The sequence below is a fragment of the Geotrypetes seraphini genome, chromosome 9 (genome assembly GCF_902459505.1).
Source record: "Geotrypetes seraphini chromosome 9, aGeoSer1.1, whole genome shotgun sequence".
NCBI classification, from domain to species: Eukaryota; Metazoa; Chordata; class Amphibia; order Gymnophiona; family Dermophiidae; genus Geotrypetes; species Geotrypetes seraphini.
The window spans coordinates 38697860-38724231 of record NC_047092.1 but is presented as its reverse complement, the minus strand read 5'-3'; positions in this window follow the sequence as shown (position 1 = coordinate 38724231).

Here is a 26372-nt window from a genome sequence, read left to right as displayed (position 1 = left end):
TTTATGAGCGTCTGGAGCAGCGCGGCTCCCCGTGCTAAAAACTGCTAGCGCAGTTTAATAAAAGGGGGTATATGTGTAAGATTTTAATTTTTTATTGTAAACTGCTTTAAATCTATCTTGCTAAAATGTATATTGCTTTACAAAGATAGTCTCAAATTTTTAACTTGGAAAATGATCGTCCTAGTAGCAATCACTTCAATTAGGTGGGTGTTTAAAGAATTTCAAGTGCTGGTAACATATGAACTAGATGTAATTCCATCATCATAAGGTTAGAGCATAAGAGTTAAATCAACTGGAAATGAAGAAAAATAAAGAATTTTGTCCAAAACAAAAAAGCTTATATAGGCCAGAGAACAAATTCAAATCAAGTTATATTGAATTACCAGACCTCAAATACCCAAGCACTACTTGAGTGGTTTTTCGTGCCCTTACTGGGGTGATGAATTCCTCATTGGTCTTGGTAAAGTGCTTATGCTGTGAAAATTAATTTAAATATTTGTGCTATCAAATTTCAATAAATATAAAGTTCATAAGGTGCTTTAAGAAGGAAAGCACTTATCTTTTGTGACCGGCCATATCGAGATGGAAAAAGAGATTCTCTTTCTCAAAGGACCCTCAGCCACAAGAGGGTCAAACTCAGGGGCGGGAAATTTCATGGCGACACCAGGAAATATTTCTTCACCGAGAGAGTGGTTGATCCTTGGAACGAGCTCCTGGTGCAGGTGATCGAGGCAAACAGCGTGCAAGAATTTAAGAGCAAATGGGATGCCCATGTGGGATCCCTTAGAGGGTTAAGCCAAGGGAACCTGTCACCAGGAGTGGGATCCCTAGGATAGTAGACTTGGGGTTGGGTCAGTAGAGTGGGCAGACCTGATGGGCTATGGCCCTTATCTGCCGTCATCTTCTATGTTTATGTTTCTATGTTTCTATGACGGCTGCCCACCGTTTCACACTTAGTTTCATCAGGGGCTATGCCTCCTTCTGCTAATTGCACCAACTTATTTAAAGAACCTTGACAAAGGCACATTAATCGTCACCCGTACGGCGTGTTTATTTAATTTGATAGCACAAATATTTAAATTAATTTTCACAGCATAAGCACTTTACCAAGACCAATGATGAATTCATCACCCCAGTAAGGGCACGAAAAACCACTCAAGCAGTGCCTTGGGTATTTGAGGTCTGGTAATTCAATATAACTTGATTTGAATTTGTTCTCTGGCCCATAGAACATAAGAGTTGCCATAATGGGACAGACTGAAGGTCCATCAAGCCCAGTACCCTGTTTTCAATAGTGTCCAATCCAGGTCACAAGTACCTGGGAAGATCCCAAAGAGTAAAAACAGGTTTTATGCTGCTTATCCTAAGGCCCTCTTTTACGAAGCGCAGATTTAGCGTGCCCAAAATCAACACGTGCGCTAACCGCTAACGCATCCATAGGATAACATGCATGCATTAGCGTTTAGTGTGTGTAATTTAGCGTGCATCAAAAGGCTTAGCGCACCTTTGTAAAAGAGGGGGTAAGATTCATTATTGAAAATGCAAGAACTTTATTGCAACAAAATAAAGACATAAAACTTCTAAAATGGTCCAAAACAATATACAAGCTAAGGCTAATATAAAAAATAATATGAACGCTACATACTCCAAAGAACTTTCTAAAGCATAGTTTTCGCAGCCTTAACCTGAACTTGTCATCTCAAGTCTTAAAAGACTCTGATCTGCGTCCCCTGAGGCAATGAAACTAGAGAAATAATGCAATGTTCTATTAACTTTAATGGATTAATTATGTTAAATACAGTAGGTAATTGGTAATTACCTGTCAATGAAATAGCAGATATATTGGAAGGTTTGTGTTAAACTAAGCCCAGGTTATTATATAATTTTATAATTTTTACATTTTTAATAAAAGTATCAGTACAATGCTTGTGGCCTGTTTATTTAAACACTTTTTTTTTTTTACTCGCCTGTTTGTTAGGAAATTTCCATAAACTAACTAAATTCTCTCTTCCAGAGCAGCAAAGAGGCTGCTAAATAGGAAATGAGATTTCTCTGTTTCTGTATGCCCCTAAAGGTCTCCTCTGTATACCTTTCTGCCTCAGATCCTGCAAGTCTGTTACTCAGGCCTCCAGATATTGAACCAGGAACTGTCTGCACTAAGGGAGCAATTCTATAGCAAGTGCCTACAATTAGGTACTTGGTGGGTGCCTGATAGGAACTATTCTATAAAGACGCATAAGCACCTATTCCTCCACAGAATTTTAGCCTAACCGGGTATTTGCACTGAGGCACAAGCAATTATGCCAGTCATAGAGCTGGTGTAAGTGTCAGTGCTTAAGTGCTGGAGAAACATGCATGACTTGCATCAAGTAAGTGAGAGCTAGGCCCAGGCTCCACCCACATGCACATCCCTCTTAGAAATATATAATATGGGGCTCATTTTCAAAAAATAAAGATGTCTAAAAAACATGGCATAAACCGGCACTAGGATGTCTTAATAGCCAAAATGTCCAAGTGCTAATTTTCGAAACCGACTTTCTGGACGTCTTGCTAGACTTCCTAGCCAAAATGCAAGGGGGGGGGCATATTAGAGGCATGTTATGGGCGAGATTTGGGCGTGCTTAGACTTGGACGTCTTGCGGCGATAAACTTTTTCCAAGACATCCAGGATAGAACTTAGACGGCCGGAGCTAGATCTGTTTTAAAAGTATCTAAGTGCCAAAAAGAAACTCAAACTGACAAGTTAACCACTGGAGGGATTAATTAATGGCCCCCCTCCCCACACATACACACACACACACTCCCCCAATAGTCACTGACCCCCTCCCACCCCCCACCCTCCAAAATCTAAATGAAACAGTACCTGTCTCTAGAACAGCAGCACCTGGTATAGGAAATCATAGTAGAGCATCACACAGGTGTCTTAAGTAGCTAGTGAGCCATAGAGAGGAGGACCCAGGCCCATAAGCCACTCTAACTACATTTATGATGGAAAGTGTGAACCCACCAAAATCCTACTATACTGCTATATAGATGCCACCTGCAGCCATAAACATGTGGGTATAGTAGATTTGGGGGGAGTTTGGGAGTGCTCAGCATAAATTATGTGAAGTTCACAGCAGTGCCCTCTATGGTGCCCCACTGCTCTGTTGGCATGCTTGTGTGGTCAGTCCATTAAAATGCTCCGTTCAAATGATCTGAATTTGTACATTTTTGTGATTTAAAAAATGGTGAACAAAGACATCTTATGGTTGGAAATCCTGACTGCCAAGACAGCTAAGTAGGTGATTTTTTGAAAACATTGGATGTCTAGTGGTTTTGAAAATGTACATTTCTCCACCCTGACTTTTACACATCTTGTGGAAAACATCCAAAGTTGGACTTAGACGTCCTATCAGAAATGGCCACCCACGCAAGTTAAATGCATTTTTATAGAATAGTGCTTAGGCAGAATTTTGGCATAGATAGATAGATTTTTTATTGGATTGGATTTTTTTTTTTTTAATTTACTGCTATTGACATAAATATCAAGCAAAATGATATATGTACATATATGAGTCTTTCTCAGAATCTTTAGTACCATAGTATTGATGAAACAATACTGTTTTCAATGATTGCCTAAAAGTTAAATATGACATTCGTAAACATTTATATGCATAATGGACAAGAAAATGTTGCTACCTTTGTTAGAAAATTGCCCTCCTATGCCCCCTAATTGTATACATGACTTCTCACCAACTGGGAAATAATAATTTTGTATAGGTGGCACTCATTCAAATGAATGGATAGTACAATCTCGCTACTTGACTACTGCCTACATCTTAGTATTGGTGAGCTGTTTAGTTATTTAAGATAGCTAATGAAGTAGAGCTACCTAAACTAATAAAAGGACTTTAAGATTATTTGGTATGTCTTATACTATTGCATCTATTTGTATATCATTGAACTGCAAATCGTTTATTGTTTAGGGTGCATCACTTGCTAATGAAAATACTATGAGGGTGACAAATTTCCCTCTGGTCCTTTTCGGGTCCTTTTACTAAGGTGTGGTAGCCGTTTTAGTGCACGGTATTTAGCACACACTAAGACGCAATAGCATGCCTTAGTAAAAAAAAAAAAAAGACCCCTATATTTGGTATGTATAATTGTTATTGGAGTATTGTCAGTATATCCAGATTTCTTCATTATTGGCAATCTTTGATGCAGAGAAAGTCTTTGATTGGCCACACTGGGCATACCATCTCAAAATGTTGGCAGTTTTGGGGTTGGAAGAGCTTTACCCAAAGATGATTAGAGTGTGTTAGTCATACTTCAAAGCTCTGGTGTTAGATAATTGATTTCAGAGGGAGGTTTTTGCACAACAAAGGTACACACATCACAGCTACCCTCTGTGCCTCAAATTATTTTATTTTTCACTCAAATGGTCCAGTTGGCTAATGAAGATAGGGTTGTTTATTCATTCCAACAGATACAGTAGTAGTATTCATTAGGTAGTTTGGACTTTTATGGGTACCAGCAGGCTTGGCATTATGTGCTTACTTTGATGCAGAATTCACTCCTGAAGTGCTTTATTGACACGTAATGGAATTTTGTTGTTGTTGCTGCTGTCGTTGTTGCGCTCTTGAAAAAGGTCACCGTTTTGAGTTTACAAAGGTCATCATTGATAATGTGCCAATGGGTGAAGTACAAAGATAGAGCTGAGCTAGCATGATGCTTAAAGGGATAAAATATAGTTAAACTATAGTTCATTTCCCTACTTTGGCTGGAAATGTTTAGCTGTGAGAGATAGTACATCAACAAAACGGCCAAAGCAAGAAGCCCCAAATTTCTACAGGAGAAGAACAAGCCCAAAGAAACAAGACTGTGGAAAGTCAATGTTCGTGGATCTTGAGTTGTAATGTATTCAAAGTATTCTTGAAATAACAATAAAAACAATAAGCACAATAAAATCTCTATCCACATTTATCATAAGAGAACCCAACATGGGCCGTTTTTCGGCTAAACACGCCTTCTTCAGGGATCCTAGGGTATGAATTGCAGAGAATGTGTGTTAGTCTAAGTGTGTATGTTTGCTTTAAATGAATAAATAAATGGTGTCCAATAAAATATAAATTGCAAACAACAGTGTGGTACAAAAATGTTGTCTGCATGTGATTGGTGAGGAGGTATCACCACATATGGGTAGAATGCTAGTAGAGACCCAGTGGTGTCCATGTGAAAAAATGGTGAAAATTTAATATATGATGCTAAATATGTGATTTTGTGGGTTTGGAAGTCAAAAGAAAGTCCAACAAGAGTGATTGAGAGAAAAAAGTGAGTAAATATACACACTTAGACTAACACACATTCTCTGCAAATCATACCCTAGGATCCCTGAAGAAGGCGTGTTTAGCCGAAACACGGTCCGTGTTGGTTCTCATATGATAAATGTGGATAGAGGTTTTATTGTGCTTATTGTTTTTATTGCTATTGCAAGAATACTTTGAATAAATTACAACTCAAGATCCACAGTCTTGTTTGTTTAGCTGTGGGAGATGCAATACAAGCTCTTACTTAAGTCATATCATTTGTGCTTCATTCAAAGCAGAAAATCTAACCTTGGCCAGTAGTGATCAAACCTGCAAATTTTGTTGGTGTTTTTGTGGGACAGGAGATCAGGCTTTGCACAGAAGGCATTTTGTTAGATGATCTCACATCATATGCAAGGGTTTCCAGCTCCTCTTGATAAAGACTTGGTTCTTGGTAGAGGAAAATGTGTGTTTATGTACTGGAAAATCCTGAGCAGCAGTGCTATGGACCGTGAGGAACCTGTTCTGTAGGTTAATGTTCTTGGAGAGTTTGCGTGTGGAAAAACCCTGTAAACATAGGAAAACATTTTTGGAGTTTTGAGGGCTGTGCATCCAGTGGCTCAATTCAAAAGTCCAGAATGCTGTATTCAACTACTTGGAAGCCCTAGCATAAGGGCATTACAGTAGGTCAACCATGATAGGATCAATGAGATGTCTGATTATATGCAGCTGCCATAAGACCAAAAACCCCACCATGAACCAACTTAGCAATCTGTTCTCTCAGTAAAAGCTGAGAATCCATCCTACCTCTAAGCCACAGCAGTCATCCCTAAGGATCATATACCGCCCACATAATAATCAGACAACTACAACATCTCAGGTACAGAAACTTCAAACCTGTTTGTAGATCAGGATTTAGCTACTGTAGGACAGGCTAACATCATGTTCTGTGATTCTTTCCACAGCCAGATAGAATCCTCAGATCATGTAATGACAATTTTTTTTTGGGGGGGGGAACTCCATCTTTCTCAGTGACATAACAAGTGAGTCTTTGGAGGGAAGCGTTCATTTGTGTTACCCACTATATGGAACATCACTTTTGGAGAACTATTTTTGCATAGAGACTACTTAAAATTCAAGAAGCTTTTAGAAGCATGATAATTTATGATGGCTTCTAATTAGAACATTACCTTCATTATTCTCTTCCAACATCCCCACGGCCATTAACAAAATGATTGGTGGGCGTATGTGCCTGGATTCATCAACACTAACTATCTAAGTTTGGTCTCCTTAAGTCTGACCACATAGGGCTTTTATGCTACAGCAGTATAACCTAACAAGTACCTTATGAAATGCAGTTAGTTGTACTTTGTTGGTATCACCTCCAGCATTAACGTTAGGGAGGGGTTCTTATTTGATTTAATTTTTTTTGTATGCTGAATGACATCATTGACTTATAGCTTTATAGTTTGTTTACTTGTTTGTTTGCAATCTCAATTCTATGTATTACTCTTTAGTGTCATAAATTGTGTGTGCTGACTTGTGAATACCTGTATAAGGAAAAGCAGATACAACTGTAAATTAAAATAATTGACAAAAGTAGGGAAAATTCAGTTTCATATTGTGTTTTATCTCTTTATTGAACTAAGGTGCGCTAAATCAGTTAGCGCACCTTAGTAAAAGGACCCCTAAAACATAGGTAAGGTCTGAGGATCTCTGAGGGAAGGGAAGAGATTGTAGTGAGATGGGGAGACTGAATAGGGTATATAGGGACTCTTTTACTAAACTGTATTAAGTCAATAAATATGACAAAAGTAGCACTGTACAAAGGCATCATCTCCAATGATAAAAGAAATCCAAGACACTAACCCCTCTTGTACTAAGGTGTGCTAACCAATTAGCATGTGCTAATCAAATTAGCATGCGCTAAACGCTAATGTGTCCATAGACTAACATGCACGCATTAGCGTTTAGCACGTGGTAATCGGTTAGCGCACCTTAGTAAAAGAGGGCCTAAGAGACACTAAAAACTGATGCTTCCTGCTCCATCAGCTTGGAAGACCAATGCTGCAAGACAGGTTACTGACATTCAGTACATGAAAAACTCATTGTCACAAATGAATTAAAACATAAGAATTTAAGAATTGCCGCTGCTGGGTCAGACCAGTGGTCCATCAATCCCAGCAGTCCGCTCACGCGGCGGCCCTCTGATCAAAGACCAGCGCCCTAACTGAAACTAGCCCTACCAGCGCACGTTCTTGTTCAGCAGGAACTTGTCTAACTTTGTCTTGAATCCCTGGAGGGTGTTTTTCCCTATGACAGATTCCGGAAGAGTGTTCCAGTTTTCTACCACTCTCTGGGTGAAGAAGAACTTCCTTACGTTTGTACGGAATCTATCCCCCTTCAACTTAAGAGAGTGCCCTCTCGTTCTCCCTACCTTGTAGAGGGTGAACAACCTGTCCTTATCTACTAAGTCTATCCCCTTCAGTACCTTGAATATTTGATCATGTCCCCTCTCAATCTCCTTTGTTGGAGGGAGAAAAGGCCCAGTTTCTCTAATCTTTCGCTGTATGGCAGCTCCTCCAAATCCCTTAACCATCTTAGTCGCTCTTCTCCGGACCCTTTTGAGTAGTACCGTGTCCTTCTTCATGTACGGCGATCAGTGCTGTACGCAATACTCCATGGCCCGGTACAGCGGCATGATAACCTTCTCCGATCTGTTCATGATCCCCCTTCTTTATCATTCCTAGCATTCTGTTCGCCCTTTTTGCTGCCACCACACATTGCATGGACAGCTACATCGACTTGTCGATCAGAACTCCCAAGTTTCTTTCCTGGGAGGTCTCTCCAAGTACCGCCCCGGACATCCTGTATTCGTGCATGAGATTTTTGTTACCGACATGCATCACTTTACACTTATCCACGTTGAACCTCATCTGCTATGTCGATGCCCATTCCTCGAGCCTGATTATGTCACATTGCAGATCTTCACAATCCCCCTGCGTGTTCACTACTCTGAATAACTTTGTATCATCTGCAAATTTAATCACCTCGCTTTTCGTACCTATGTCCAGATCATTTATAAAGATGTTGAAGAGCACGGGTCCAAGCACCGAGCCCTGTGGCACCCCACTGGTGATGCTCTTCCAGTCTGAGTATTGTCCATTTACCCCCACTCTCTGTTTCCTATGCTCCAGCCAGTTTTTAATCCACGTGAGTATTTCACCCTCGATTCCATGGCTCGCAATTTTCTGAAGTAGTCGTTCATGCGGAACCTTGTCGAACGCCTTCGGAAAGTCCATAAAATATGACAAAAGTAGCGCTAAGCATTTAGGCCCTGATTCTATTAAAAAACACCTACCATTAGGCATTTAGATTGGCATGCTTAGTCAACCTAGATGCCTAACTTAATTTTTTAATTGGTTCAGTCGGTGCTGTTAATTGAACAGTGCAATTAAAAACCAAAATGCAATTTAAAAAAAAATTGGGGATAGGCGCATAACTTGGTAGGCACCATGTAGGCATCTATACCGAGGCGCCTACCCAAAAAATAGGCACAGTTAGAGGTGGAGTTTGGGTGTGCACTCCCTTAAGCACCAGTAGGCATCAGTATCAGGTGCTGGTAAATTAGGCAAAGAAAACCCTGGCCTAATATATTGGTGCCTAACATTATGATGCCTACCGGCGCCTAAGTTGAGTTAGATACCTCTAGATGCTTTTCTGCATATGGCACCTAGTGGTTGACTGCATAGGCAACGGAATGTTGTTTGGTTTGGTGGGGAGGGGGGCAGGACCTCTGCCCTAGCCCCAGCAGAATCCTGCAGCACGGCCTGTCACCAACTCCCGACTCCACTTCCTACCTCCTTCCAGCGCTGTAATTTAAATCTTCGGAGCAGCCGCTGCACAGCATCAACGAGCAGGCCTGCCCCCCAGGAAGTAGAATGAAGGGTTCCGCAGCAGACTTGCTCACTGACGCTGCGCGGCGGCTGCCTCGAAGATATAAAGTACAAAACCAGGAAATGGGTGGGAGGGCGGGCACCAGCGGTCAACCGCCAGTTTGGGGGGGAGACCATGGCACCTGTGGCCTCCACCGTTCCAAAGCCTATGGTTGATTGACAGCTGTGCTGAGCAGCATCTAATCACTAGGCACTGTTTATAGAATCAGAGCCTTAATGCCCTGTACACCATGCAGTAGCTTCTAATGCAGAGCAGCGTTGAGGAAATGTGCAGTAATGTAGCAGTTATCGCTTGGTAAACCGTGTGTTAAATGCTTTTGTATCAGGGGTTGTGGCATGGTGGAGGGTGGATGTGAAAGCATTAGCCACCTAAAACATATGGAAGCAGCGACCTCGTGGTTAGAGCCATTGCTTCAACACCCTGAGGTTGTGGGTTCAACCACAACCTGTTTCTTGAGACCCTAGGCAAGTCACGTAATCCTCCACGGCCTCAGGTACATTAGATAGATTGTGAGCCCATCAGGACAAATAGGAAAAATGCTTGAGTACCTGAATGTAAAGTGCATAGATAATCGTGATAGGCAGTATATACTGTAAATACGGTAATATTTACCACTAACTGGCTAATGCACAATTAGCACAGGAGCATTTACCACTTCCTAAATAGGAAGCAGTAAGAGTTCCCATGTTAACTGAAGCTGAATGCTAATTAGCACTTTAATGTGGAACCAGAATTAGAAAATGTTGATTTTGTCCCCTCTGGTAGCATTAAGCCACTATAGCTACAAATCCTTCTGTGGTTTAGAATAGGACACCCTAGGGCTCCTTTTACTAAGGTGCGTTAGGGCCTTAACGCGCGGAATAGTGCGCGCTAGCCGCTATCACCTCCTTTTAAGCAGGCGGTCATTTTTAGGCTAGCGCGCGCTATAGCATGCGCTAATCTCATGCGTGCGTTAAAAACGCAAGCGCACCTTAGTAAAAGGAGCCCATAGTCTTTATTTGCCTTCGCTTTCTACGGGAGAGTTGATATCCCGCATATGTGAGGACAGTTGGCACTTAACTGGTTAAACGCCAATATTCAGCCTTGACGGGTTAAGTTTAACCCACCAAACAGGATAGCATAAAAAGCAGTAGTACCTTTGTCCAGTTTAATTTAACCCGTTAAGGCTGAACATCGGCACTTAACCGGTTAAATGTCAGCTGATTGCACCTATCCAGATATTTAATGCTGGCATCTAGACATATCTGGGCACAAAACTGAAAGCGGCAAAAAAAAAAATCATTGACATTTGCTGGCTGAATGCATACCCCTTGTTTTTACGTCCAACGTAAAGGAGTCCTGAATGTAAATTTAAGTCTTCTGTCTGCAAGCTCACTGCTTCCTGGTTACATGAACTTCATACCTTTGCAGACTTAATTCATAAGGCAATGATGAATCATTTCCATACGTAGTCGCTGATATTAGATATTGGTCTAGTGCTCTTTCAATGGCTTCATTCTCCTGGGCTGAAATGATATTTATGACTTCACAATCAAATCATCTCCACTTCTCATTCCTCTTGGCCACGTATAAGAAGAGAAATAGAACAGGTTTGTTCAATTTTGTCTGATATGATATCAGCCGAAGAATGTTGACAGAACTGTGCAGAGGTTCACTCCAACTGTTTCATCCAATTATTTAAAACGGGGGATGTCAGTAAACTGAGGAGCTCATGTGAAGATTTACAGGATTGGACATTTATTAGTTAACCGAATATATACAATAAGATAGCAGCCCAAAATAGCAGAAAATTGAATGTTACTGAAAGTTATTCTACTGAAATTTCAATTATTCTGGCTTTATTGTAGATGGCAGACATAACATTTCAGAAAAGTATTTTAATGATATTTGTATAATGTTACCTACTGGTACAGTAGAGGCTGGATAATCTGACATAAACAGGACTGACCCACTGTCAGATAACTGAAAAGTCAGATACTGTAATTAGAAACTGTATATCCCTCTGTCCATCCTACTACCACCAGAATCACACTAAGCACAGCCTCCTGCCCAACCTCCCAAACAGGAGAATCCTCTCCAAGTGCTGCCCTGACCATCTGGCCATTATAGGCTCCCCTTGGGTTTAACCTCTGAAGCCCTGGTGGTCTAGCGGTGAGCTCAGAGCAGAAGCAATCTCTAGTCACTCCTGCCCATCCCAGCTCAGCTCTTAAAATGGCTGCTGAGAACTCTGGTGGCAGTCTCACAAGGCTGCCACTAGAGCTTACAGCAGGGGTAGGAGGTACTTTGGGGGCTTTTTGGATGCTCTGAAGTTTAGGTGGGAGGGAGAGGGCAGAACCTGGTTTACCCACTGTCAAGTTAACTGAAATGGTCGGATAACCAAAGGTTGGTTAACCCAGACTGTACTATATACTGAAAGTTAAAATGATCACAATAGAATCACAGTATAAAACACATGAACGCCCATTTTATATAGACAAAGATCAGAATTGAGACATCCAGGTTGAGGCATGCTCAATTTCAGCAGTATTTTTGAAAAGGTTTTGCTAAGGCAGAATTTTCACCTGCGAGAGAAATAAACACATGGATAAAATGAATGGCACAGACTCGGCAGTTTGCAATTTTGCATTTTTCATTTGTAAGTGAGATTGTTTCCATATGCAATTGCCCTAATGGACATTAACTAAAATTTGCACATGCATCTTTAGGCTCTGGGATTTGGGCATAAATTTTATGCTTGGATTAGAGAATGACACGGGGAAAAAATCTGTCCCCGTCACCGCCCCATCCCCGACCCACCATCCTCTACACCGCCCCGTCATCGCCGTTCCCTTCACCGCCCCGTCACCGTCACCACCATCCCTTTCACCGCCCCATCACCGTCCCCGCTGCATCCATATAAGCCTTAGTACTGCAATATTTAGCTTATTCCTTTCTTATAAATCAAAGTTCCTGCTGCTGAACTAGAGAAAGAGATGTTCAGCTGGCAGGGCTTTGTTTATAAATTTTTATCAACACAACTAATATACTACTTTATCCTAATGCAAAAAATAAATAAATAAATAGAATTTTTTTTTTCTACCTTTGTTGTCTGGTTTCTGCTTTCCACATCTTCTCATTCAATTCCTTCCATCCACTGTGTGTCTTCTCTCTACGTCTTCCATTTGCTGTTACTGTGCCTCTCCCTTCACCCCTCCCCAATTGGTCTAGCACCCATCTTCTTCCCTCTGCTCCCCCATAGTCTGGCATCTGTCTTCTTCCCACTCTGTCTTCCACATTTCCCTTTAGGGTCTGTTCCTCTCCACCCTCCTTCAATGTCTGTTCTATTCCTTTCCACCACCACCCTTCCCTCCCTCCTTTACCATCTGTTCCTTTCTACCACCCTTCAGCTCCTCTCGCGTGGCCTATCTATCTACCTTCCTCTCTCTTATTTTCGTGGCACGTTACAATGTAATTTGTGCAAGCCACTGGAGCCTGCGAGTTCGGTCCCTGTCCCATCCCCACAAACCATCTCGCATCTGTGCTCCTATTTTCCCCATTTCTAATATCTCCCCATGGCATGTCCCCTTTATGTCTCTGTCCCTATGCCCCATGCACATAATTTCCCCTCTTTCTGTTACCTTCCTGTGTCCAGATTTCCCCTATCTTCCTTTTCCATACCAGTGTGTCTCTTCTTTTCAACCCCAACTAGCTTTTTTCCCTCTTTCTTTCCCCTCCCCCCTGCTTCTAGCATCTGGTCACCTGCCTGTCCTTCCCTTTCTTTCCTGCTGTGGGTTTTTCTTTCCATCTTCATCCCCTTGGCCCAGAATCCTTTTCCCTTTCACTCCCTCCTTCCAGTTTGAGCTGGGAACACGCGCGATCGCACGGTCCCCGCAGCCCCCACCCACCTGCCCAATCGATCCTAGTGTTTAGCCAGCTCTCTCCCTTCTCCTCACCTTAGTTACAGGTTTTCTTTTTCGGCGACCTGCACGCTTTCCCAAAGAGCCGCGCACGCGCAGCTGCTCAGTGTTCAATCTTCTGCTCTGCTGCAACTTCCTGTTTCCGGTTGCATCAGAGCAGAAGATCGAACACTGAGCAGCCGCAGATGCGCAGCTCTTTGATAGCGTGCGGGTCGCCGAAAAAGAAAACCTATAAACTAAGGTGAGGAGAAGGGAGAAAGCTAGCTAAACATTAGGATCGATTGGGCAGGCGGGTGGGGGCTGCGGGGACCGCGCGATCCTTCATGTCTCACTGCGGAGACAAGACTATTCACCGCTCCACGGGGTGAATGGCCTTGTCCCCATCCCCGCAGCCACTGCTAGTTTTCATTCCCCGTTTCGGCGGGATACCCACGGCTAAACGCGGCTAGCTGCGGGTAACCACCACCGTGTCATTCTCTAGCTTGGATCTGAAAAGGAGTGTGGCCATGGAAGGTACATGGGCAATTCAGGAATATTCCTGGAATTTATGCACAGTTTTATAGAATAAGGGAGAGCTCTTGTAGATTTTGAGATGTTTAAGAAACTCCTAAAAACTACATTATTTGTAGAAGCATTTCAATAAATGTCTATCCTGGGTTATGAACGATCTTATATTGATATGTTGTTGAGTGCCGTAAATAATGACTGATAAGCAGGAATTTATTGTTTGTATAACATGTGTTGTATGTTTTTTATATGACTTTTTTTTTTTGTAAAACCACCTAGTTATAGACAGTTAAAAAATCTTTTGAATAAATAAATAATTTAGGAGTGAGAATTGGCACCAGATTTTACTTGGTATAAATTCTCACGCCCAAAACTGGGCATGGTCACTGATTGGTGCCAGCCCTCCCACCCATTTCCGGCATTGTACTTTAAATCTTCGGCGCAGCTACTGTGCAGCGTCAATGAGCAGGCTTGCCCCGGATCCCTTCATTCTACTTCTGGGGGCTGGCCTACTTGTTGACACTGCATGGCGCTATCCTGAAAATTTAAAGTACAACGCTAGGAGGAGGTAGGGGTGGAGTCTAAAGCTGGTGACGGGCCATGCCACAGGATTTTGCTGGGGTTAGCGCAGAGCTCCTGCCCCCCCCCCCCACCAAACACACATACCAAACAGCCTGTAATTTTGTATCCAATTTATCCAACCCCATAATTGTCTGTGTTCTGTCAATTTTTGCCTGTATTCTAGATGCAAAGACTAGGCAGGCCTGAATAAGGAAGGAAAGGGCAGCCACTGTTTGCCCTCTAGAGGAGAGAGGGCGAATTTTAAAACACCAATAACTACAAAATTGAAGCTGATCACATGAGGAGGATTTAAAAAGGTGACAGGAGAAGCAGAAAAACAAAACTTCCCACATGGGCTAAGCAGCAAATAAAAGGGAGGTAGGGGCAGGCACAAAAAAGTAAAAAGAATATCAGTTAGAGCATACTAAGAAGATATATTGCAGGGGGCTGGATGTTGTATGGAATTTTTTATTTGAATGTATTTTGTATATTTGATTTTTTTTTTTTTAATAAATCTTTATTAATTATCCATATGAAAACAGTGCATTGAATTATACATACAATTGACTTCAAGACAGCACTTACAATCAGTCAAAGAAATACTACAAAACATTTCCCCCACCCCCTCCCACCCTATTCAAGAACCCAAACTCTTTCATTTGGTCAATTAATACAATAAAATATAATACCCCCCCTCCCACCCACCCTCCCTGGATGTGCAAATCGAATAGGATAATCCAGCTAATCATTCTTAACAAAATTTGTCAATGGACCCCCACATTAATTTAAATATCTTATTATTACACAAAATTTCTGCATTCATTTTTTCATATTTATAGCACAAACATAAAGAATTCCACCAAAAGGAGAAATTAAGTCTATCCCAATTTTTCCAGTTTTTAGTAACCATTTGCATGGCTATCCCAGTCATTATGGCAAATAGTCTGCTTTTATATCTATCTAATGGAGGTTTAGGTGACAACAATGTACCACAGATCGCCACCTCATAAGATAACGGAATCGAAGACTCCAAAATCAAATTAATTTGTCCCCATATTGATTTCCAAAAGATGAGTATCAAAGGACAATAAAACAACAAATGATCCAGTGTCCCTCGTTCAAGATGACAGTGCCAGCATCTATTTGATTTTTTTTTTTTTTAATATTATTTTTGTTGTAAATAATAGAAAGTAGAATATCAAATCTGAATAAATATATGTAAATAAAACAATGGCCTGGCTAGTTATGATAGCTACCCCCCACTTGGAACACGAAAGGGTAAAACCAATAATACAAAGAAAGATGAGTATATGAGAATACAGAAACAATAATTATAGTATATGTATATAGATGGTATAAAGAGGTAATATTCACATATATTGTAACACCTTTAATGAAGCTCATTCAAACCGCTCAGAATTGACTCCCCAGTCATTAGTAGCGGTATAGAAGTTTCCAATAAACAATAAATCTTGCTGATGTCTTCTTTTAGTCTGTGTTATGGTGTTTGAAAAGTCTAGTATTACTCTCTTTTGCTAATGATTTTGGGGTCCTTTTACTAAGGCGTGCTAACCGATTTAGCATGCTTTAAATGTTTTTGTTTTGTTTTTTTAAAATCTTTATTCATTTTAAAACCAGCACAAAGTGCAAGATATTATCAATCAATTAGAACTATAGACAGCACTCAATTCCTTCAAATGATACAATAAATACATAACCCTCTCCCCATCCCCACCCACCCTTCCTAAAAACACTTAGGGCTCCTTTTACAAAGCCGTGCTAGGGCCTTAACGCACGGAATAGCGCACGCTATATTGCTGCACGCACTAGCCACTACGCCTCCTTTTGAGCAGGTGGTAGATTTCCGGCTAGCGTGTTCTAATCTGGTGCGTGCAATAAAACCGCTAGCGCGGCTTTGTAAAAGGACCCCTTAATATAATACAAATGTTCAAGATAAACAACCTTGCAATCAAATAATAAATTAATTACATACCCACCCATCCTGGATGTGTATAATCAAAGGGCTAAAACCAATAATCAATCTTTACAAAATTTTGTCAATGGGTCCCAAACATCCTTAAATTTCTTATAATGTCCCAATTGTATTGCTCTCATATGTTCAAATTTATAAATTTGGCACAAGGATTCCCACCAAAAACTATACTTTAACCTGTCCCAATTTTTCAAGTTTTTCAGAATAAGTTGAATGGCAACTCCAACACTCTTCAACCTATACATTGCTTCCCTCAGCTTCTGCCTAGATAAACTAGGCCTAACCTCCTACAGCTATGCAGACGATATCACCATTATCCTTCCTTTCGACCAACCAGCGCCCTCCATGGCAGACACAATACACAAAACACTTGAAACAGTAACACCATGGATGAAAGAACACAAACTAAAACTAAATCCTGAAAAAACAAACTTAAAAATAGTAGAACCCCAACCATAACAAACATAACAATAAACTCAATCTCATACCCCATTCAACCCACTTTAAAACTCCTGGGAATGCTGATAGACAGAGGATGTACCATGCAGCCACAAATCAACAAAACAATTAAAAAAAAAATCATTTGCAGTCATGAGAAACCTAAGGCAAGTTCAAAAATTCTTCAACAGAAAACAGTTCCAAATTGTGGTACAATCCCTAGTCCTAGGTCTAATAGACTACTGCAACATATTCACATCTCCCTTGCCCAGCAACCATGATAAAACAACTACAAACAGAACAAAACATAGCCCTAAGACTTATCTACCCGTTGAAGAAATACGATCACATCACAGAGGCATACCACCATTCGCACTGGCTCTCAATACAAGCCAGAGTACACTTCAAATTCCACTGCCTGCTATTTATGTTTAAATCTGTTTATTAATTTTTGAACACAGCAAGGAAACAAACATATTAGAAACAGTGCATAGGAACAATCATCTCTCATACCCACCCCCCCTACTCCCCTCCCACCCACCCATGGGAACAGTCAATGCCTCAGCTAACTTTCAAAGAATTAATTAAGTAACCTGCTACGTACAGCGGGTTGTAACGTAGAACGGAGACAACCCAACCTACTGGAACAATCGACTAATTCAATCCACCTCAACCAGACACAGGAGAACCCACACACCATTCACACACCCGCCAACCAAAAATGTCAAACGAAGAAAACTGTACGACAACCTCCTAGCCACTCTAGCAACAAAACTGGACCACCAACTCTCCAACTTATTGATCTCGACCACAGACTACAAAACCTTCAAAAAAGAAACAAAAACCCTACCATTCAAAAAAATACATAAAACCGAACTAACACAGTTAGATCTATCTCAAGCATCACCTGCAATACTCTCCAATCCTTAGCAACTTAGAAAATGTCCAGACTACTCCTTATGTACCTCTAAATGTCCTGACAATTCATATGTAATCTGCCTTGAACCGCAAGGTAATGGCGGAATAGAAATCACTAATGTAATGATGAAAAGTAATTTGTTGTTATGGGAAGTTATTGAACTCTTGGCCCTCATTAACGTGCCAAACAGCACTGTATCATATGTCAATGCCACTGGAGATTCCAGTATTCTATTGATTTGACTCCAAATGCATTGCCAAAATTGAATATCAAGGGACAAAAGAAGAGCAGATGATCCAGTGTCCCTATATCAAGATTATATTCTATTCTATGGGCACCTTAGCATTTAGCAAAGGATTCCTTTGCAAAGATTATTTTTTTAATTGTTTCATTGGTAAATTAAATGATAATAGATGTTAAAATAAGCCTGTGGACAATATTTCCATAAAATCACAAAGAGTGATATGTTATATATGGCTAAAATGGGGTTGGGGAAGGCAGCTTGGTGTGATATGTGCATGTTATCTAATATTGTATCAATGTAGCTCTAATTCACAATAAACCTTGTTTTATTTTTATAACTATGTCTTTTAGATTTTTATGAGTATTTAGGGATCTTTAAGCTAGCTATTTGAGAGTCTGAAATTCACAGTGAAAGTATACAGTATTTATTTTAAAATATATTTGTGTGTGAGAATAAAGCCATTTGCTTAGAAAAAGCTGTTGCAAAAATGTCACCAGAGAAAAGACATAATACTGAAAGCTCTGTCAGCACTATATTCAACTCCCCAGGGTGTTCAAAACTTGATGTAAAAGGCAAGTGCATCATTCAGAATTCATTGTTCTTTACTTTGGCCATCTGGATATAAGAACTCAAATGAAATTCTGGCAAGAGTATTCATGTGGTAAAGATCTAAGAGAAGATGGATTGGAAGTGGAAAAGCTTTTCAGAGTTCCTATCCTCTATTGAAAATGAAGGGACTCTTGAATGCATTCTCGTTTTGTTTACTACAAAAAGTCATGTACTCTGGATTTAATCATACAGTATCTATCGAAATTCAGTCATAATTTAACATATGTTTTCCTGTTTAAAATACAGAACTACAGTAACCAATGAACCGATTTTTGTGATGTACTTACTGTTGGCATCATAATATAACAGTTTTACAGAGTTGCATAATTGCCAAGATATTGAAATACATAGTTCAAACTAGAATTGTGTTATCACTGAACTAAACTTTAACTTTATATAGCGGGTCATCAACCTAAGGAAGCTCATTTTTTGTAGGAACGAATGCTTTAGGCAAGGTCATTATATGATGAGTGAAAAAAAAGCACCAAGGGCCTCAGAGATGGGAATAATGAATAGTATAATTTGAAAACTTTGTAGTCAGGCAAAATAAGCTCGTAGAGGACTTCCAAACATCTTACTCCTGCTTTTATTTTCCACAGTGGGAGTAAGCTGTTTGGAAGTCCTCTACGAGCTTATTTTGCTTCACTACAAAGTTTTCAAATTATACTGTTCTATGTACTGAATATTTCATTTTTGTGTTTTGTAAAAATTTTCAATAAAAAACTTTTTGAACTGAAAAAAAAAAGGATCCTTTTGGGATTTATATATTATTGTCTGAAGTTTGGACGCAGGCATATACTGTAGTGGCGAAACACGGTCCGTGTCAGCTCTGTCAATAAAGTGCCCTTCATTATTCTCATCTCTGAGGCCCTGGGTGCTTTTTTCACTCATTAAATATGTTAAGAAGCGTCTGTTCTAGTTCATATCCTTGTGGCATTCCACTATTCACAATCCTCCATTGAGAGAATTGTCCTTTTGGTGTCAGGTCAAAAGTGCGCCGGGACAAAGGCGCGCGCAGACAATTGAGCGCAGCGCGGAGGTGCGCGCCGCAGAAAAATACTGTTTATAGGGCTCCAATGGGGGGGCGTGGGGTGGAACCCCCCCACTTTACTTAATAGAGATCGCACCGCATTGTGGGGGTGTTGTGGGGGGTTTGGGGGGTTGTAACCCCCCACATTTTACTGAAAACTTCACTTTTTCCCTGTTTTTAGGGAAAAAGTTAAGTTTACAGTAAAATGTGGAGGGTTACAACCCCCCAAACCACCCACAACACCGGCGCGATCTCTATTAAGTAAACTGGGGGGGCTCCCCAACAAAACCCCTCATCGGAGCCCCTAAAAACTGTAATTTTCTTTGGCGCGCGCCTCCGTCTTGCGCTCTGTTGTCGGCGCGCGCCTTTGTCTTTCGTGGGGTTGTCTATGAACCGTCCTTTTAACCCTGCTTTCAGTTTTCAGTCTTTTAATCAGTTCCCAGTTCACAACAGAACATTGCCCAGTTCACAACAGAACACTGCTATAAATGCTGTATGGTCCTGGTGATTTGATGCTATTAAACATATACTAGGCCCAGGGCTGCCCAAGTCCGGTCCTCGAGATCTACTGCCAGGCCAGGTTTTCTGGATATCCACAATGAACATGCATGAGAGAGATTTGCATATCAAGAAGGCAGTGCAGGCAAATCTCTCTCATGCTGTGCGGGTTAAAAGCGTGTTCTGTTCCTGACTGCAGCGTGTTCTGTTATATAGCTCTGGCTAAAGCGTGTTCTGTTCCATTAAAGCCCCCCTCCCCCTTGTGCGGAGAGCAAGCGCATTTGCGGACTGCATCTACAGGCAAAGCAGATGGTCTAAAGGCAATATTTGCACACGACCTTCAAAAAAGAAAACATCCTGATAAATAGACATGCAAAATTTGCAGGTAGCACATGAGAAAATCCCGTGTTAAGCTATTGTTACCTGTAGGTACAGTATTTTAGTAAAAAGGACCACAATGTTTGCTGTCTGCATCTTTAGAAGGCCATAAAATCATAGTACAAAATGAGAGGAGACCCTGGACTGGAAGCAATAGTTACACCCCTTCCATTATTGCACTTTGTGAAGCCATACAGTGCTGCGTTCTATTAACCATCATCAATTCCAGTGCACTATATTTAACCAGAGAAGCTCATTGGATCTTTGAAGCTGAAATCATAGTGGACATTATATTTAAAATGATGGCTTGCCTGCTTTTCTCAAGAGTTGGTTTCCTTGTCAGTGGGATTTTATCAACAAAAACAGCATCTCTATTAGACATTGTCACTTTTTGCCACCTCTAGTTCAGGATATCTAATTCAGGTCACAGGCAGCAGTGTGACAGTAAAACCAATCGCCTATAAACCTATAACCATATTAACTTTAACTATCTGATCAAAGTCTCAGTCATGAAGATGAAGGGAAACCATTTGAAAGAGTTCATGTTGAAGCTGGAAGCTAATAAAAAGTTTTCAAGGCTGGGACATTTATGTCTGCAGCTGCGAGAGGTCCCTACTCTTTCTGCATCCCAAACCAGCTGCACTTTCAAAAATGCTTGAATACCTGAATAATTTGTCATCTGCATAGAATGTACGACATGCGGAATATAAATTATTAAAAATAAAAAAATTATTGAATAGTCCTTTCTAGAGCTATTTCTCAGTTTCTTATGTCAATATTAGCCTGAAGGATCTCATCACATGGAACAGCTGAAACACATACTATTAGCATATGACACAATTAATAACAGTTTGTATACAAGAGCTGCTGAAAAGGTTGCGCTCTTGTCTACAGTTGGTTTAACTAAGGCCTAGATTCTCAAAAAAAAAACATGTTATAAAAAACAATGGGCTGCTATCACAGCCATTCTTGTAGCGAATTTAAAAAAGCATGTCATTCTTCCAAAATCGTTCATGTAAATGAGGTTGGCGGAGAGTAGCGAAGACTCGCTAAATTTGCATATGCCTATTGCTGGTGATAGTGATGGGCACATGCGCAGAAAAAAACGGATATTTACTGAAGTGCAGTAAGCAGATAGACCACAAATTAGCACACACTGTTAATGCTGAGCACAATAACTGCTATCACTCTGGCGTGGCTAAGTCACTTGCTAACCAAATACCATGTTATGGGGAAGCTGCCCTGGGCCCCATTGCTCCAGAAGGATGTCCTTCCCTTTTCCCCACCATGTTCCACAGCCCCCTTCACCTTTTAAAATGCAAAGGGGTCACCGTCATGGCAGCGATTGTGTAGCGCTGTTCGCGGCTTCCTCAGCACTGTTCCTCTGCCATGGTCCATCTCCCCCCCCTCCCCACCACCACCACAACTTCCTATTTCCGCTTAAGTGGACTACGGCAGAGAACAGCGCTGAGAAAGATGCGAGCAGCACTAAAGAATTGCTATCGAGCCAGTGACCCCTTTGCTGGCTATCTCCTGCTAAATTTTTATGATTAGTAACAAGCCGCTAACTGGCTACATGGTAAGAACATTCAGCACCTAATTGACTGTGTATAGTGGCTAAAATAGGCCTATCTTTAGCCACTAAGCACTTATTCAGTTAACGCTGAATGTCAGCATAACTGGTTAAGTTGCTGCAGGTACAATTAAAGCCGGATATTCAATGCCATATGCTGGAAATGGCCCAGCAATTAATATTTCGGGTGGACAGCATGCCAGCAGAATATCAGCCTTCAAGAATATACTGAATATTATATATTCTGATTATATATATATTTAAAATATATATTACATCACATGCTATGAGATTTCCTTATTGGGTGGACTGGATAGAAACATAGAAACATAGAAACACAGAAGATGACGGCAGAAAAGGGCTACAGCCCATCAAGTCTGCCCACTCTGCTTACCCACCCCCTGTCTATGCCCTAATGACCCATATTTCCTTATCTTGACCCTCGTAGGGATCCCACATGGGTATCCCATTTATTCTTAAAGTCTGGCACGCTGTCTGCCACGATCACCTGCACTGGAAGCTTGTTCCAATGATCAACCACTCTCTCTGTGAAGAAATACTTTTTGGTGTCGCCATGAAATTTTCCGCCCCTGAGTTTGAGCGGGTGCCCTCTTGTGGCCAAGGGTCCCTTGAAAAAGAAAATATCATCTTCCACTTCGACATGTCCCGTGAGGTACTTAAATGTTTCGATCATGTCTCCCCTCTCCCTACGTTCCTCGAGAGTGTAGAGCTGCAATTTGTTCAGTCTCTCTTCGTACGAGAGACTCTTGAGCCCCGAGATCATCCTGGTGGCCGTCCGCTGAACCGATTCAATTCTTCGCACATCTTTACTGTAATGTGGCCTCCAGAATTGCACACAGTACTCCAGATGAGGTCTCACCATGGCCTGTACAATGGCATTATGGCTTCAGGCTTTTGGCTGACTAAACTTCTATTGATACAACCCAATACCTGCCTTGCCTTAGATGAAGCCTTCTCCACTTGATTGGCAGTTTTCATGTCTTCACTAATGATTACCCCTAAATCTCGTTCTGCTGAAGTCCTAGTTAAAGTTTCTCCGTTCAAGAAGTACGTCTTGCATGGATTTCCGCTTCCGAGGTGCATGACCTTACATTTCTTAGCATCAAAGCCTAGCTGCCAGGTTGAGGACCAACTTTCCAATGTAAGCAGGTCCTGCGCCATATAATTCTGTAAACTGCATTCACTTTAGCTGCTGTCATGTACCATGTTATGTGTATTATTTATTTATTTCTAAAATTTCTAAACCGCTTATAACTAAGCAGTTCCCACTAAAACATTCATAATAGTTCAGAAAGACAATACTTTACATAAATGCATTCAATTACATTACAAATCACATAGTAATATATCCCACTTAAAAGCAATGTTAGAACACTCAACAAATCCACATTAACTTATACATGCTAACGTGTGCATGTTATCCTATGGACGCGTTAGCGGTTAGCGTGCGTGTTGATTTAGCACACGCTAAATCAGTGCTAAAACGCCTAGCGTGCCTTTGTAAAAGAGAGCCTAAGAAAATGCAGCAAACAGAATTCAAAATTCTTATTAAAAGTGCCTACCATTAACCAATGCAATTTCAAAAAAAGGGCGTCCACAAACAATTGCGTCTTCAACATCTTTTTTTTTCCCCCTTTTTTTTAACTTTCAAAGTTTTTATTTTGAAGTGAAAATACAAAAGGAAATATACAATAATCCAGAAACAAATACAACCAGAAACAAACCAAAACACACGATGAAAAAGTCTACCGCATGGTATCTGCGCAGAGACAAATGGTTCCAACCAAGAATCCAAACACCAACCCACCCCCAAAACCCCCCTAAAGCCCCCAACCCCCCACCCCTCCAAGCACTCCAGTATCAGAAATTCAAAAGAGCACTTCGGGCGCCATGGGATTCAACATCTTTTTAAACTGTAGACGATCGGGGCAGGTCCTCGGGATTCCAGAGAGGGAATTCCAAAATTTTACCTTAGCTAAGGACAACATTGCCGATCTAGATCTTATATACCGAACAGTCTTCTCTTTCATGAAAATCAGTCTCATGCTTCCTTCAGATCTTAATTTCCTCTTCCTATGACCCAACAATATTCACCTGTGTACATCCCTTACAGATACCCACTCTGTAAGTTAAGCAGGTATTTGCAAAATAACACATCGGTGCTCATCTAGGACTAACACAGGAAAGTGAGTACACACATGCATACAGGTATTAGTATTGTAAACATTTACCCACTTAACTGTTGGCACCTAAGTTATAGAAGGGCTCTTTTAATGCTTGGGAAAGATCTACATTTTTGGTACACCATCAAAAGCATGCCGGATTTGATGCACTGACAATCCCGCGGCAACATTTGCGTACAGAACATATGCGTGCCACCATTTCTGCCACTTTTAAGCCTGTCCTTAAGCGCTTTGAGGGTGTGTGTGGGGGGAACCTCTCACTACATTTACAAGTCCTCACTCTCCCGTGGGGGGGGGAGGGTTTAGGGGGAACCCCCAAGTACATTGAAAACTCCCGTTTTCCTTTCTGTTTTCGCTGTTTGGGAGTTTTCAGTGTAGTGGGGGTTCCTCCCACCCCCAACAGGAACGCGAGGACTTGTAAATGTAGTGGGGGGGGTCCACCCCCACATCCCCCTCATAGCGCTCACGGAAAGGCTTAAAAGCTGCGGAAGCGGTGGCACACATATGTCCTGTTTGCAAATGTTGCTATGGGATTGTCAGCGCGCCAAAGTCTGGCGCGCTTTTGTCACCACATTTTTTGTGCATTAACTGAGGACATGGTGGGAACCCCCACCCAATAACTCCTCCCCCAACACTTAGTACATGTCTTTGCACTTGCCACATGTGAATATTTGCACTTAATATGCAGTAATTGTAAAATGTTACCTCAAGTTAATAAAATGGCCCCTCAGATGGTTATGCAAATTACAGAAGACAAGTTTCCTATAGCAAATATTTTTCCCCTAGAGATGAGTTAATAGACTTAATTTCCTTAATTTAGAAGTAGAGTTGCCAGATTTCATCTTTGAAAAAAAGAGGATACCTGGCCCTGACCTGTTCCACTCCAGTCCCGCCTCGTTCAGCCTCCAGCTCTGCCCCATTCCTCCCCTAGCCCCGTCCCCACATGAACCTCCCCGAGCATTTAGAAGCCTTCACGCAAGCACGGGCATTGATGCAATGACATCACACGCATGTGCATGTGTGTATGATGTCATCACAGTGACGGCCGCGCATGTGCAAAGGCTTTCAGACGCAGCCTCTGAGCTCAGGACTTCCAAAACCTGGACAAACTACCTACCTGCCTAGAGGCGCCTATAAACCTGACGCCAAGATTGCGTTTACAGTAATGCCTTATGACGCCTAAGGTTGAAGCAGGAAGCAACCTTAGGTGTCCTTAGGCACGGTTGTAGATGCAATTCGCGTCAAACATAAGCACCTCAAAAACCCTGGCCTACATTTCTGCCGCCTATGTTTGAGGTATCCGCGATTCCACAAACAGTGCTATTGCGTGATTGACATGCAGTCGGCAGTCATCATTTAGGCAGCTGCCAATACAGGTACCATTTGTAAAATCTGGTTCATAATGTCGCCTAGTATTAAAAAGTATCTCTTCCACATTGAAAAGGGAGCTTCATACACAGATAGATTTTCTAAATGGCCTCTTAAATCCTACAACCTGGCTGAATAAGAACCTCTGCATGGTTGTTCTTTGCTATGTAATTTTGTCTGCTGCCTTTATGGCATTCTAATCCTTTTTTACTTAATCCAGCGCACAGGGCAGAATCACATTTCTATTCTTGTGTATTGACAACAAGCTGAAAGAAAAGATCAAAGGCTTGGTAGAACATGCAGGTCCTAGCAGCAACTAAATGATTTGATGCACTCATCGGAATGCCCCACAGCACATTATACTGCATAAAAAAAAGATGTCACAAGAGACTGCCTTTTCTACCCACAAACAAAGCCAGATGTCAGACCTTACTTATTACTCAGGGGAAAAGCTGTTTTCTTTTTCATCTGGGTGTGATGAAATATTGAAATAAATCTTTGGACATGTCGTAAAAACTACAGTAACCTGGTACAGAGAAAACTCAGAAAGCCTGTGAGGCTTTGGCATGCCATAATTTCTAAGGGACTGGAGCCGAGCTGTATGTGAATGCTCTATAGAATTTTCCCATACAGGAGTAAACTCCCTTTTCTAAACTGGCAGCACCATGAGCATCATTAATAATTAAGAAATTGGTTAGCCATTCATAATACCAGGCTTAAATATCAAATGTAAGAGACTCTGACCTTTTCCAAAAGCAGAAATCGATAACTTGCTGTTCTAGTTTTTATTGTGAATAATTTGAGTTATGGTCAACCTTTGCAAGAATAACTTTTTGGCATTTGGTTCCAACAGAGCTGAAATGGCAGTGCTGATTAAGAAGTTAAGTAGCATGTATATCTTGTAATTAT